This window comes from Drosophila subobscura, chromosome U (assembly GCF_008121235.1).
Source record: "Drosophila subobscura isolate 14011-0131.10 chromosome U, UCBerk_Dsub_1.0, whole genome shotgun sequence".
In the NCBI taxonomy this organism is placed as follows: domain Eukaryota; kingdom Metazoa; phylum Arthropoda; class Insecta; order Diptera; family Drosophilidae; genus Drosophila; species Drosophila subobscura.
This window is the reverse complement of record NC_048534.1, coordinates 15,084,084-15,092,601: the sequence shown is the minus strand read 5'-3', so window position 1 is coordinate 15,092,601 and position 8,518 is coordinate 15,084,084.

Here is an 8,518-nt window from a genome sequence, read left to right as displayed (position 1 = left end):
ACATGCACAATCTTTACAGAGTGACGTGCATCCATTAAGATCTGAAAGAATGTGCAACTAGGGAAGAGATTAAGATGTTTGTGGGGGGATATTGGTCTTTGCCAATTCTTTGGGATGAACTTATGTCTAGTAAATTGCTATAATTATACCAGTAAACGCAGGTACTATGATAATTTTCAAAACGTTTCATTCATCGAAATACAAAAGTTTCCCAAAAAGTGTACAATATCTTCTGCCATTTAATGGTACTCTGATAAAATCATAACCCATAACGGAGCTTACAATGTGTGTTAAAGTCAGACATCACATACATACATATATGTACGTTTGGTAGGTAGTCTGATAACTGTTTAGCTCAGGTTTTTATTTGAGAATGCTATCGCCTGCCCATAGAAATGTAGGCAGAATGCGATGCGATTGGATCCCAATTGGTAAACGATACGGAAAGCGATTGGATTCCCTATGTATATTGCCTGGTTTTAATCATGAACTGAACTTTTTACAATGGATAATAAAATATATTTTTGACATGAATTTTCAATCAGAATTTTAATAGCCCTTAATAATAACATGGCTATCAGTTATCAACACACACTCAACAATCGGTTATCAAAGCAATTTTCGTTTCGTTTGTTCGCTTTTGGGACGGACATTGGGAGTGCATTCCGCCTCCGCCTCTGTTCTATGCAACCATCATAACCGATACCCGTGCCCAGGGAGAGCCTAGGGAGACGGGGAGCCGATACCAGCCAGCGATCCATCCATCTACTCGTATTATATGTCCATACCTCTGTGTGGTGGCAATATTCATTCCACCACCGAAGCTATAAACAATTTATTTATAGCTCTTACTCTGGCTCGTTGTTCGGTGTTCGGTGTGCGGTGTGTTTGTTATTGTTGATTTAGTGCCACTTTATAGATCGATAGTTGCTGTGCTCGTGTGGGTCGCTCTGGGTTCTAGATGCACCCAACAGGATGAAGTAGCCTCTGGATCTACTTGGACTGACTTCGAACCGTGGAAAGCGTGTACACTTGGGTGTGGGGACGAGCCTCCTATCCTCTGGATGGGGGTCGGGTCGGCTCTTATCTAATCATCAGAGCCTCGGTCCGCGATGGTGGGTCACAGATCGATTACGCTGTGCCGTCGATAGGCCCATATATTTAACCTGGAGGCGGCAGATTGAAATAAAACTCTGGTTTTATAGCACCCACAGCACTACCAACTCCCCCCACAGTCCGTGTAAGCCATTGGACTAGTAGAACTTCTGCCTTGCACCACAGTTCGAAAGAGAAAACGTAAATGGGAAATACTCGTGTGCACATATAAATATTTATGACACGATTTATACAAACAGCAATTTGTATTGTAATTATTGACATTGTACGGGTTCCTGCATGCCCAAATACAGGGTATCTGCGATCTGCAGGCGATCCCTATAACTCCCATGGGAAATGAAGCTCTTCCTAAGCTTAAGAACGGATTTTTGTCCGTTAAGGATTATGCTTAAAACGAACTAGAAATTGAAAGACCAAGAATGAAACATTTACTAATTTTTTCATCCATCTATTATTTCATTTAAGATTTCTACACATCAAACTTTAGCTTTCAAATGATCGAATGAAACTACCCACTTGGTAGGTGATCGATATTTGTATAATTTACAACACGACCGACCGACCACCCAATGTAAATAGAGAGTGTAGCAGGGAGCAGGGAGCAGGGCAGAGGGGAGTACTCCGTAGAGTACGTAGAAACGGGAATGGGAAGTTTGTGGATGGCGACACAAAGTCTACCGGGTTGGTGCTCGCATTTATTGATAAGTTGTAATTATGTTTACGACTTCTTTGCGTTCTGTTTGCCGGGACTACCTTTGCCCGTACGCAGAGAGAGAGATAAACTTTCAGATATAAATATTTCCCGCTTGTAACTGTAACTCTAACTGCAGTATTATTTATTTATTTAATAGTCACACATTTGAGGTGGCAGGAACTACTCTCTGTTTGGGTTTGTGGATCATTGGAAGTGCTTGCAGATTGATCCATCATTAAATTAACTTTGAATTCAATGAATTAAAGTATCAGAAAAGTTGTTTACCTCGGATCGGAAATTTACTCAACATTGGCTCTTGTTTCTTGGCCAGAAATTATCCTAGACTGGGTATTATTTATCCACCTTTAGTCTGCAATGCACACATCGATTTTGCAGGCATTTCAATTAAACCCATTGACCCGATTTCCGTGTATTTATAACAATTTCCATATTTTCCTAACCCTTCTCACAACAGCTAGGCAAACAGAGACAACAGAAAACCTAAAAATAAATAGAAAATGAAAAAGAAAGAGGAAGTAGAGGCAGAGCCAGAGCCATAGAGAAAGAACAACAAAAGAGTGTCCAAAAGCTAATTACCAAACAAACGAAACTCGATTGAATCGATTGATTTTCGATTCGTGGCCAGATAAGCAACCATTGCCTTGCCCCGATAAAGATTTGTTATCACTGAAAACAGAGGCGCAATCGCAGTCACCACTCCCACTCCTAACCCGCCCCAGCAGCACCCCTCCTCCTCTTTCTCCTCACACAACCCCACCATGCGCAGTGGCGAGTGAGCGGTGATTGGATTGCCCCAGTGCCGTGTGGGAGGAGCCGGCCCCACAGTGGAACCCCCAATTGGTGGCCTCCGACTAGCGTCCGTGGGTGGGAACGAGAGGTGCGAGGGGCCACACGTTGGTTTGTGTGTGCGGGAGGAGCACAGCCATACGCCAAAAAAAATAGATACAAAAAAACATAAAAATATTAAACCGAAAGATAACAAAATACTACAAATGGCAGAGCCATGTTCGGGGCGGAGCCATCGGTTTGGGTGCCTTCTGCTCCACCGAAATCAAGGTAAAACAAATACAAATCGAACAAATATATTTGCGCACTTTCTGCTTTATTTAGTTAGCAGAAAGCCCAACAAAAATACATAGCACAGGGGCACTCTATGTGCTCGACACATATGCATCTCTCTCCTTGTACCTGCCCTGTGTCTCTCCGTTTCGCTTTTAAATAATTAAATAGTGATTTCAATGTAAACAGTGAATGGGTTTCCATGCTCCGTGTTTCCAGCTCCCAAAAGCAATCAAAGGACAGTTAAATGCACAAAATGCTCACAGTCCGCATTGAATGGCAATTTTTGTTTGATATTTATGATTTACGGACAAGCCGTTCAGCTTGATGGAATTCCATTCAATTTTAAATTGCACACATTGAACATTTATTTGGGGGAATTGTATGTATTCTTTATTTTCTTTCAAAATATGGAAAGTCGTATTTGAATGCAAGTTGTGCTTGTTAGCCAGTGCTTGTAATGTTTAATTGGTTCTATATTGATTCTGAGAAGTTAATTACATATTTAGGTCTCCTGTAGTGGGAGGGATTGTTCATTAATCGTTCTTTAATATCTTCTTCAAAATATAAGCTAAATTAAACCCTTTCTGTTGAAATTATGCAAAAAAAAAACAATGTTTTAGATTATTTACCCATTAAGTAACAAAAAGAAATATAAATTAAATATAAGCGATCTTTTGATGGAAGTTAAGAAACGTTCAAACTACGTTTAAGATTGTTTAACTTGTTTAATTTGGTCATGCGAGTATATTTAACTTATTTTTGAGATTCCATTAGAGGAAATGTGCTGCCATCTCTTCTCCGCTGAAGATCACTCAAATTAGTTAACGAAAATGCCTTAAAAGTTGTTGTCTTGGAGTAGAAAATGCACAAATAAAGATCTCCGTTGCCTAGCTGATCTCAAAATGTTAATTTGATAAAGATCTCTGACACAATAATTATAACAAAACACCCATATGATTATTTGAGTCTAAATTTAGACCCGAGACGTTGAAGTTGAAGGGCTCCTCCAATGGGGCAGTCGGAATCCAGATAATTAACATTTGTCCATTGTCAAAAGTGTCAAGGCGGTTACTTGAAAAGGCAACTCCAGGCAGCCCCCGTCTGCGGCTCCATCTGGGCTGATCTCACGCCTCCGCAGGGTACTACTCGTGTATAGAAAGAGTACTCGTAAAGTATCTGAAGCTCACACAGTGAACGGAATGGCTCGTTGTGCAATTAAGTGAAACCACAGAGACAACATAACAGAATGTCTGATGGGATGAGACGAGATGGGAGACGGAGAGACACCCGCACAAAAGCCAAACTGTTGATGATGTCATATGTGCATAGGCCAGACATCTGAGTGTGTGTGTGTGTACTATTTGCAACCACTGTTAGATGATCAACAGCAGCAGCACCCAAAGTGGGAATCCAAATTCATGTGCTCATTAATTTATCCAGCCAGCCAGCTAACCAGCAACCAACCAGCACAGAGCAGCAGAACATCAGCACAGAGATGGAAGAAGCTCCCCAATGGGGGGCATGCCATGGATATCTTCTTCATCTCACTGTGTAATCTATCGCATACTCGCACTGGCACTCGTATCTCATGGATAATTGTCTGGGCCGAGACGAGAGCGTATCTGTTGCGCTGTTGCCCCCGGAATCTAGACAGTGTGGCCAATTTAGTCTGCTTTGGCAAATCAATTAAATTCAATTAATTCCCCAACACTCTTAATGGAACGTAATGAAAAGGGTGACATGGCTACACTGTATCTCTATCTATATCTGTGGCTGTACGATGTACGAATGGAAACGCCAACGGATACATGACGTTCCGGACACCAATGCCAGGCCCAAGCCGGATCGGACTGGTGACTGGTGACTGGAGCCGAGTTGGGTTTGATTGCATGACTGAAACGATTTGACATTCACACTGCACACAAAAATCGCACAACAGAAATCTGTCAAAGATAAATATAGAAGAGAGAGAGAGAGAGATTATCAGGGAAATATCAACAATTTCTAGATCTGCTTTTGAGGAATCCTTTTGTACTTTCAATGTTTGGGTATCCCTTTGAGAGTTGTGTTCCCAATTCGTTCTTTCAGTGCATTGCACATTTCTTTTCGCTTTCATATTGCTTCCCACAATTCCCCAGTGCTGGGGACTCGCATTTGATAATTGTAAAGAATATATCGTGGTCTCCCGATTCCCCGAGTTTTGATTCAACTTCACATCGCTGCTAAAACACTGCAAAAATGTTTCTCACGCTTCGGAGTTTGACATTTTCGAACTTTTGCATGATTTCAAAAACTTAATTGTTTTTAACTGTTTTATTTGTCTTTTTCTCTTTCTTTCGATGGAGCACTGAAAGGAGAAAGGAGATGGAAAGTGGGAGCAAAAGTCGTAAGTGTAATTGCAGTAGTTCATGGAAATGGAAATGGAACCACAGATAAGGAGGAGCTGTAAAGGGAAGGAATAAGCTTCTATATGAACTTAATTACTTGAACTTCACTGGGGGATAGATCATTGATAGCTTTAATAATAAATATCTAAGGTTTAGTTAGCAAAAGCAAAGTTGAAGAAGCAAGAACTAAGTCATAATTTGGGTTTGCTCACAGCAAATGTGGAGTAGTTTTTTGTGTTCCAAATAACAGGAAATCTTTGTCAGCTTATCCTTTTGTTTCTATGAGAAATTGTTTTGTAATTGTATCCCTTTGCTCCTCTATATAGCGCCTTCTATTTTCTATTTTTGTGCTCTCAATTTACTCTAACAATGTGCCCGAAAACAATCATTTAAACCGTTTAATGCCAAAACAAAATCTGATAATCTGAAAATTGCCCACAACATGAACCGAACCGAACGCCTACTCGCCGTGGACAAAAGGGTTGCCCAACCCAACCCCAAACATTATCCAAAGCTTTGAAACAATTTGCCAAAATCATGAATAAATTTTGCGGTTAAATTGTTGCATAAATACGATAGTATTGGGTCAGAGCAGAGCGGAACAGAAGGCGCACGTGGCACAGGGGGCAACATACGGTAGCCCTATAATTATGGGATAATGTCGGAGTTCGATCCGACGATGGGGTTTGGGTGGGAGTCGTGGGAGATTGGGATCAAAGGGTACAAGTCGCGGCAACATTTGGCAACCTACGACAAGGCAACAAAAGGAACAATCAGCGCCGCAAGGCGTCATTTCCTGGCCCTTATCCCGCAACCCAAATCCCTCATTCTGCCTACTGTTTCCCGCTCCCGTTTTGGGTTCCGTTTCTCCTGTGCCGCACACCCTTTTTGTAATCGCTTTGCTCACGCCTCAGTTCACATGTGACAAAATAATAACAACATCGCATCTCGGGGGTTGTGGGCCAGAGACAGTCAGCAAAGCCACCCAGAGGCTAATGGAAATGGAACAGACTCACGGAAATGCAACAAATTGAGCAGCGAACCTCAAAACTGGGTTAATCGGAGAGGGGTAATTATTTTAATTACAGCCAAAACGCTTTGCTTATGCAAAAATGTCACCTAATAATACCCTTTGGCCACAGCTCGCTCGCTCGCTCGCTGACAGACAGAGAGACATTCGCTTATTCATTCGTTCATTCATTTATTCATCCATTCAGCTGCGGCGATTAGCCCGCACCTTCGCGGCGATTGTACGTTTAGCAACAGTTTTTCCACAAGCTAAAGTAATTAAGTAAATTACTAAGGCCACGCGGAGTAACACAAACGAACTGCAGGAACCATGGAAAAAGGCCATGGCTCTGAGCTGGAGATGGTTGCGTGAAACTAGAACTTGCTCTCTGCTTCTGTGCTTGAACGATAGTTGTACCAAATAATATATTATTTTGGAACTTCCAATATTATGTGGAACATTGTGTTCTAATTTGAAACATGCCAACAATTATAGCAGTATTGATTTCTGGTGATAGAATAATATTTTGTAGCTAATATTTGATACAATTAAGTCCCAAATTTGATCGTTGTTTGTCGTTTTCTTCCAGTAAAAGGAAGCTGAAAGTTTCTTCGTTGATGGCATCGGATAATGTTCGACAAGATTACAGTCCTTTACCTCCCATTCTACCTATGAAAGCCATACAAATAATTTAGTCACAGCGCCTAAAAGGCGATTGTATTTATTACACTACCAGCCACACCAGCCACAACTGACGCTTCCATCTCTAACTTAGTATGAAATACAATAACTCCTTCATTTTGTCAGCTGAGCTCTGAGCTCTCTCTCTCTCTGCATCGGGGAAATTCCCCAAAGAAATCAAGCTAAAAACTATTCACAGGTCAGACTAAGAAGGCGCTACCCACACCACATCTATCAACTCGTACTAGTCCAAGGGTGTTTTATGTGTTGTTGGTTTGTGGTTTGTGGCACTCTCTATTTGCATATTATGTCATCAGCAGTCCATCAGTTGTGTTGTCTACAGGGACCGAGCGACCGTCAGCTGGTACGCTCCGTGCGGGAGGGTACATGGCAGTGGCAATGGGTGGGTTGATGGCACCTAGCCCTAGCCCATTGTAGAGTGTAAAGTTCAGAGATTATCATGTGAGTTTCCCCAATTGGGCCACAGAGTGCATAACTAGTCATTAGAGTCAACTTTTGTTGGCATAATTAAAACCCAAAGACAACACCAAACACGCTCGAAAGTCGTAAAGCTAATAACAAGTTGTGGAACCATTTATTAAACGTAACGAGGTTAGTAATGCTGTCAGGGAGGTCCTTTGCTAGTAACAGAAGATTAAAGTGGGTTCAAAAGTCATTCATTATTGTCTTAAGTAAATGAAGAGAGAGAAAGAGAGAGCAAGGCATTCTTCCAGTTCTAAGGCGAATCTTGGACAGAGAGAACTTCGAATCAGTAGATGATTCTTCAGGGGTGCTGCTCTCCACCTCTCCACCAGCTTGATTTGTTTCAATTGAAGCAAAGTCGTGTGTAAAGAGCCCGTCGAAGAGAAATCTCCATTCGGAACACGCAACTTCAAAGAGGAAAAGCCACCGATTCCGATTCGGGATCATCATTTCATGACGGTTGCGTGACTGTTGGCCATCTGGCATGGTGATCCCAGATAGTAGAACCCCATGGACATATGGACATCGTTGACACTGCAATTCCCGATCGAGACCGCTTGGTACCCCATCGACATGATGGGGGCTGATGGTGCTTGATGTTGACCAATTAATTGTCATTAAGCGTATTTGAAGATTTTTAATTAAAGCAAAATCTTCGGCTTAATTTAAATTGATCGCCCCAGTCGCTGCCGAAATGTTTTCTCAATGACATTGCGGCCGACGCGGCGTTCGACGTTGCGGATTGTTCTGTTTGTGGGGGCGTATGCAGGAGGAGGGCAGGCAGCGGGACGGGGAGTGAGTGATTCCTCCCTCTACTCTGTATTGAAATTAACGGAGATCAAAAGTGGTTATCAGGCAGTTAACGGTGCACTTTAGAGGGTAGCAATTTTAGCAGGTTTATTGGAAACTTTTAACGAATATTTTTACTCCAAAGTTTTGCGCCTTTTCGTACTTATAGTAGAGATTTTCTACTTTATTTTTGTATGTCTTTTAAACGATCTTCCGACCCTATTCCAAAATATATCATAATCTATTATTTACGTTAATTTGCGCCTTTCCGAGGAT